This window comes from Sturnira hondurensis, unplaced genomic scaffold (assembly GCF_014824575.4).
Source record: "Sturnira hondurensis isolate 20B ecotype Veracruz unplaced genomic scaffold, ASM1482457v3 Scaffold0005563, whole genome shotgun sequence".
Classification (NCBI taxonomy): domain Eukaryota; kingdom Metazoa; phylum Chordata; class Mammalia; order Chiroptera; family Phyllostomidae; genus Sturnira; species Sturnira hondurensis.
The window spans coordinates 4,511,238-4,519,113 of NW_028078194.1; the positions used below are offsets into that span (position 1 = coordinate 4,511,238).

The 7,876-nt window shown below is 45.6% G+C and overlaps 1 pseudogene; it reads left to right on the forward strand.

The window, feature by feature from the left end:
• The first annotated feature begins 289 nt into the window (after nt 1–289).
• LOC118988017 (translationally-controlled tumor protein-like) lies at nt 290–7,492 on the forward strand (annotated as a pseudogene).
• The last annotated feature ends 384 nt before the right edge of the window (nt 7,493–7,876 follow it).

Consider the following 7,876-nt stretch of genomic DNA (forward strand, 5'->3'; position numbering starts at 1 on the left):
CCCTCTATTTACCCTGCTTCACACTAAGGCAACATCCTGAAACTCTCTTTCTCAAGCAGGTTTCTCCATCTGAATCTCTTGAGCTGCCAAGGGGGGCGTGCCAAAGGCTCCCTTCGGGCCTTGTTTCTTAATAAGCAGCTTAAACCCAATATTCCAAAAAGGTAGTCTTGGGTAGCAAGACTTCTGTCCCTCCGCTGTGCCTGGACTTCTGACCTGAGGCGCTGTGAGCTAGTGCACGGGACCTGTTTCAAGTCACCGTTTCTGCTAAAGTGTTACGCAGCTGTAGACAATGAACACGGTCCCAGATCTCTACTGCCTGCTGTGGAATTGGGCTTGGAGCGGGGGACAGAGTGAGAGCCAGGACAGGCACAGCCCGTTCCCGGAGAGCTTGTTTTCTGATGGGGTGAGTGCCCACGGTCCAGGGTGGAGAAGTGCAGGCCAACTAGATGTGAGTCCCGTTGTCCTGGGTTCAAATATCCGCTCTGCCTTGTGTTCCCAGCCCAACCTTGGGCGAAGGATTTAAGCTTCCTGTGCCTCAGCTTTCTCATCTGTCAAACAAGGGGAAAAGCAGTACTACAAAATATGCTACAAAGATTTGGTGGGGATTGAGTGGGGTTTGTGCCTGGTGTGTAGCAGGAACTCAGTAAATGTTAGTCAGTATTTATTAATGTTCTCTCCTGGGACATGTGAGATTCCACCCTTGACCTTAGCAGGTGAAGGACACAAGGCCCAGCTGGTCTCTCTGGAGCTTATAAGAATGCTAGGGCAGGGTGAGAACCTGTGAGTCCTGACACCCTGGTCTCTGGCCTCTCCCTGCTCTGAGCTGCTGCCAGCTGGACTCAGCAGCCAAGGGACTGTTGGAGGTCTGGAGCAAGTGTCCCCAGAATGTGCCACCCTGGCAGGCAGGTTATTTCAAACTGAAATCATTTGAAGCCCAACAAACCAGGAAAAGTTTTGTTTTTTTTTTTACTTCTCCCTTAAGAAAAAAAAAAGAGAGCGATTCAGATGGGAAATAAAACTGCTTTAGGGAAGGGAGCCTCGACTTCATCACCCTGAGGACTTTCACCCCAGCAGTGGTCAGGAGGGCTCCAGGCACTGGACTGGCCTCCACCCGTCCCTGTCCCCGTTGTTTCTGAGTCGCCCAGCGAGGATTTCCTTGCCCTGTGTGTTCTGCTCTTCCTCAACCATCTGTAAATTGCCCACCCTCACTTGTGAAATCTGATACCCCACCCCCACTTTCTCCTTTATTCCAAAATGTCTTATATACTTAATACTGCCTTTGGAATTTTTATGCTTAGGTGGAAGCTCATACTAAAAGCTGTAGTATGAGCACATACTACATTTTTTATTTTCTTCTGTCAACGTACCCCTCCGTGTGTTGTTCGAATTACTCAACCAGCCGGAAAAACTGAAAGGGTCAGGGGACTGTTTCCCCAGCCATGACAGGGCTCAGACCTTCCACACACTGTTTACTTTCATGGTCACTGACAGTGACTGTTTGCTGACAATGGTTGTGACAGGGCTTTTCTGAGAAGTTTAGGATTACTGAGCTGATTTAGCTAATCAGAAGTTGCTCTTGCACCCTCTGTCCCAGGCTCCTTTGTGGCAATGTCTGGTGATGGGTCTTCTGCCATGGTAGGTGGTGGGGAGAATGGAATTTCTGGTGGAAAAAATTGGGCTAATCTGAGCCTCTAATTAATCTACATTTTATTATTCATGTGGCAGAACTTGAGCTGCATCTAATTATGTGGATGAAGAATGTTTTGTAGTCTGGTGCGGATGAGGATGTAGGAAGTATAATTTGGTCCATTATTTTTGGAGAATGATCTTGGCAGTGTGTATCAAAAGCCTTAAAATTATACATATGCTTTGGCCCAAGGATTTTAATTTTAGTTTTTGAACAAAGGTTTAACTATAAACATGCCCGCTGGAGAATGACTTATTGAAAACAACCTAATGTCCACTGATAGGGGATGGAGGACGTCACGGTACTTCTGCACGAGGGCGAACTTTAATCACTGCAATGATTAAAAATGACACTGAAGGCTAAAAACTCAGAAAGATATTTACAGGCTATTTAGTGTCAAAGCAGTGAGGGTGCTGGTCCTGGAATCACATCTCCTGGCCTGCATCCCCAGCCCCATTTTATTACTAGACGACACTGAACAAACTACTTCTTTAAGCCTCAATCACTCTATTAATGAGGATAATAGTTACACCATCACTCCGAGTTATCGTGAAAATGAAGAGATAATCCACATGAAATGCCCAGCGTAGCCTAGTACCGCACAGGCACAGCTTGGGGTCACTCTGGATCTGCACAAGGGTAAGCACTTGCTCAATGAACATTATTCTTATTGTTATGTTACTACTTGAGTTTTCAAAAACGCATTGAAGGGGACCAAAGTTTTGCCACCCTGAAGCTGCCTTTTGGGATATGGATTTTAAACTGTTCATTAAGAAAAAAAAGACTTAAAAGAACCCTTGACCCTTCTCCTTCCTGCCTAAAAGACTCAGAACTGTTGCCTTAACCTAATTTGAATAAAGAATGGTGAATGCTTCAGGCCTGTGAGCTAGGTACCCACGCTGCTCCTTTGCTTCTGATTGCCAGCAAGGGTTTGCCTGCCCTGTGCGCCCTTCTTCCTCAAGCACCTGTAAATCGCCCATTCTCACTTCTGAAATCTAACATCCTGTCCCCTCCCGGCACTTTCTCCTTTGTCCGAAATGTCTTATATAACCCGTGTTGCCTCACTGTCTTTGGTGGTTTCATGCTAATGTGGCCCATAGGCATGTACTAAAATTTGATTTTCTCCTGTTAATCTGTCTGTTAATTTGTCTGTGAATTTGATTATTGGCCCAGCCAGAACTTTGAAGGTGGGAAGAAAAGTATGAATGTTTTTTTTTTACTCCCACAAGATGCGTTAGAAAGGTTAAGGAAGAAATGAAAGCAAAATGAAAATGGTTATCTCTGGATGATGGAACCACATGTCTAACTTTCTTCTGTTTCCTTCTTTTCAGAAGGCTCTACAATACATAGGAACTAGTCTTGCAAAGAGGAAAACCGTCATTGAGAACGGGGAGAAGAGAGTTGTTCCAGATTGCTGCGGCCCTCAGGTAAGGTACATAGCTCCTTTGTCTGGGCTGAGGAGACCCGGAGGTTGGGCCCTGCCAGCCCTCCACGTCCACCCTCCGGCCACACTTGGAGTGTCCGACCTCCTTCCTTGTCTTCCCCAGCCTACGGCGGCCAGAAGAGCACAGGCCTGGGAGCTTAGCCACTCAGGGAGGTGAACAGACCTACATCCGGGAACCAGGAGAGGCCCCCATCATCTGTTTGTCTGCATCTTATCAGCCAGGCTGCCAGGAAGGATTCATTAGAGGCCACCCCCACCCCCTTTCTGCTTGTGTGTCTGCTCCAGCAGCCTGATTATTCATTAGCATGTGTGACAAACTCGGCAATGCAAACAGAAGCTTTAAGCCAAACCAAACTGTTTCAATCTCTTTGGAATGACAGCGGGGGACTTGCCCACAAGCAACTGACCGAGGGGGCTGGGTTGAGGCTTTGAGGGATCAGAGAGGGTCCTGGAGGTGCTGTCCTCAGGTAGAAAGGTGAGAGAAGAGCGAGCCTGGAGTAGGAGAATGGGGGAGGTTCCCCGCTGCACACACTCCAGCTGTTGCTTGGGGACAGCTGGTAAGCTGGGGAGGGCAGTTGGAGCCACACTCTAAGAAGGGCGGTGTGGCAGGGGCAAAAGTAGAGGTGGGGAGCCAGCCCTTCCTTTCCTGTGAACCTGCTGGCAGGCTGAGGGGGAGGAAGCTGAGGGGGTGCTGGAGCCTATACTGGGCCTGGTGAGACACGGGGCTGGGGGCAGACCACAGCTGTTCCAGTCCCTATCCCGGACTCTGCAGCAGCGAGGGAAAGTGACCAGAAAACAGTGCTGCATGAAATTTTGAAGGGAAATGCTGATTCTGGGATGATTTTGAAAATCTATTATTCATGTATTGACTTTTCTGATAGCTTTAAGAATAATGCACATACAATAAATAGCACATATTTAAGATACACAATTTCATAAAATTTGACATTTGTACGCACCGATGAAACCATCATCACAGTCGAGAGAGGGATCGCATCTGTCACCCCCAGAAGTTTCCTTGGACCCTTTGCAGTCTCTCCTGCCCCTCTAGTCCCCAGGAAGTCACCACCTGTCACTGTAGATTCATTTGCACTGTCTAGAATTTTTTTAATTTTTTTATTTTTTATTTTATTTATTTATCTTTAGAGGGGAAGGGAAGGAGAGAGGGAGAGAAATATCAATGTATGGTTGCCTCTCCGAGGACACACAATGTATCGTGTGTCCCCTGCCGAGAACTGGCCTGCAACCCAGGCATGTGCCCTGACTGGGAATTGAACCACGATCCTCTGGTTTGCAGGCCAGTGTTCAATCCACTGAGCTACACCAGCCAGGGCCATTGTCTAGAATTTTTTGTAAGTAGAGCCATACAGTATACTCTTCTCTCATTCTAAAGATTGTTTTGAGATCAGTCATGTTATTACGTGTTAACTAGTTCCTTTTTATTGCCGAGTAGTGCTCTGTTATATCAATAAACCACCATTTGTTTACCTAGGCACCTGTTGATGGGTATTTAGGTTCCAGTTTTTGGCCGTTGCAAATAAAAACGCTGTGAACATTTCCGAACAAGTCTCTATGTGCACCTATGCTTTCATTTATCTGGAGTAAATGATGTGGGAGCTAAAAAATTAATGCCTTTCCTCTCATTTTTAAGTTCTATCTGGGCTGATAATGCAATGAACAGAGACAGATTAACAAGAGGAAAATCACAGTTTTAATACATGCAGATGGAGAATTCACATAAGTGAAAATTCCAAAGACAGTGAGGCAACATTGGGTATGTAAGACATTTTGGACAAAGGAGAGAGTGGGGCAGGGGCACAGGCTGTTAGTGTCAGCAGTGAGTGGGGGGATTACAGGTAGTTGAGGAAGAGGGAACGATGGGACAGGAGGGGGTATCAAGCTAACAGGCCTGGGTCTGAAGCCCTCTGGTCACCACACTTAACTCAAACCAGCTAAAGGAAACATCCTCCGGTATCTCCCCTGAAGCTTGTGTTTCTCCCGGAATCTCTCGGGCAGGAAGGGGTGGAGTGGGGAGAGTCAAAGTTTCTTTCTGAGTATGTGTTTCTTAATAATCAGCTTAAAGTCAGCATCCCCAAAAGCCAAACTTTTGGTTCCCTTCAATTCCTGGGGGTGGAATGGTCAGGTGGTACCGATGCCGGAGGGGTGAGTCATGAGGAATCGAGCCCCGTGCCAGCAGGGTTCTTGGTTTCTAACTGGAAAAAATTTAAGACTGGAGCCAGACAAGAGGTTACAGTGGAAAAGCGGGTTTTACTGAGCAGAGGGGACAAGCAAGAAAAGCCACTCCACAGGTGGAGTAGCGGACTCTCCTCACAGGAGAAGGAAGGCAGACCCCAGCCATCTCTGGAGGTTGAGCTGATATCGGTAGTTTCTAAGGAAGATTGCTGGTGTGGGGAAACAAAGAGGGGGGAAAATGCTGGGATTAACGTTAACCTTTACAAGGTGTATTTTGTGGCCTTCCCTTTATGATACGGGCAAATGATGAGGCATGGGTAAGCAACCATTCATCAACTTCGCAGGAATTTTCTATGTCCAGGGGCTCATTGTGGTCGGCGTGCACCTCAGGTCAACGGAGCTCCAGGTCAGACGGGGCGTAGCGGGCCACCGACTGAACTTGGTAGGACTTCAGTTGATTTGTATAGTTCTCATGCCCTTCTCCTATATTAATATAGTGAACATATGTTTAAAAAACCCTTCCAAAGTGGTGTTCCGTTTTACATCCCCACAAGCAAGTACATGGGAATTCCACTTGCCCGCATCCCCTCCAGTGCTTGGTATGGCCACTCTTGATGCTAGACATGGTCATAGACGCGGGTGTCTCTTCATGGTTTTCATCTGTCTTAACCCAATGACAAATGATGTTGAATATTTTTATCTATTTGCTGTGTATCTATCTTTTCCCTATTTGGGGGGGTGAGGAGGAAATGTTTTTAATTTTTGCATTGAGTTTTAAAAGTTCTTTATACTTTCTGGGCACAAGTCACTTATATGTGACTTACGAATAGTCTCTCCCTTTATGTGCCTTGTTTTTTATTTCTCTTAACAGTATCGTTCAAAAAGAAGTTTTTTAATTTGGTTGACATCTAGTTTATACATTTTTTTCTTTAATGGATCATGCTTTTGGTATCATTTAATGGTGTCATTTCTATGAAAACTTTGTTTAATGCTTACAAGGTGTTCTTTATGTTTTCTTATAGTGCTGGGCTCTACATTTAATTAATGTCTGCGTGCAGTATGAGATACGGATCAAATTTCCTTTTTCTCCCCTGGGGTGCCTTTGCACCTTGGTTAAAAACCAGTTATCCCTGTATGTGTGGGTCTATTTCTGGATTGTCTGTTCTGTTCCACTGATCTATTTGTCTGTTTTAACACCAATACCACCTTGTCCTAATAGGGGTAGTTTAATAATATCTTGAAATCAGGTTAGTGTAGGTCTCTAATCTTGCTTTTGTTTTTCAAAGTTGTTTTGGCTACCTTAGGTCCTTTGTATTTCCATATGACTTTTAGGATTAATTTTTCGATTTTTGAGAAAGTATCCTGGGATTTTGACTGGGATTGTGTTAAATCTATAGATCAATCTGAAGAGAACTGACATCTTAAGAAATCTTAGATTGTATTCTGAAGGGGACCAAAAATTTTGCCTTTTGGCATATTGATTTTAAGCCATTCACTAAGAAACAAGTTTTTCTGCCTGATACCCCTCCCCACCGCCCCCCAGCACAGCTGGGCTGCACTGTGCTGGCTCTGAGCTCTGGGGTCCTCCTGCTAAGCCAGTGCCCACCCCCACCCCCATGTCCCTTTCCAGCCACCATCGTGACCATCTACCAATCATCTTCTACAGGGACCTTATCAGCCATGAAAGCTCTCCTTCATGGTTCTTCCCCATCTGGGAGATTTGAGAGACCGAGCGTGAGCTGTATGTGGGGGTAGAGGAGAAAGCTGGTCAGTAGGACACAGGGTAACATTGATGACTTGCTTATTGGTGGAAATGCCTCAGCAAAAGGCCTTGAGGATACAGGTACCTAAAGCACAGTAGTCACTGGTGTTGATATTGTCATGAACCACCATTTGCAGGAAACCAGTTTTACAAAGAAGCCTACAAGGGGCTCATCCAAGATTACATGAAATCAACCAACAGGAAACTGGAAGAACAGACCAGAATAAGTAAAGCCTTTTATGATGGGGGCTGCAGAACATTCTTGCTAATTTCAAAATCCACCAGTTCTGTATTGGTGGAAACATGCCTGCAGGATGGCTTGTTTGCCCTGCTGGGCTGCCGAGAGGATGGTGTGACCCCGTATGTGATTCGCTTCGAGCGTGGTTTGGAAACGGAAAAATGGTAACCATCTGGCAGTTTGGATCTATCACCTTCATTATATCTGCCTGCTGCTTTTCATCCACACACCAGGACCAGAACAAATGGGAATGATGCTGTCTTGAGCTCTTCGCTTCTTTTGACCTTTATTTATTTGGAGTGAAGGCATTGTTTTTAAGAAAGAAAAAAAAACCAGATTGTCTAAAAATAACATGCATTTAAACTAAAAAAAAAAAAGACTCAGAAAGAACCTTTTACTCCCCCTTCCCTTTGCAGCCCAAGAGATTCAGATAGAAAAAAACTGCTTCGGGAAGGAAATTTTAGGGTGCTCACCTTAGCCTACTTCAATGAAGTATGGTAAAAAGAAGGGCTTCAGGCCGGGGTCTGTAGCTAGGAGTCTGTCCCGTTGCCT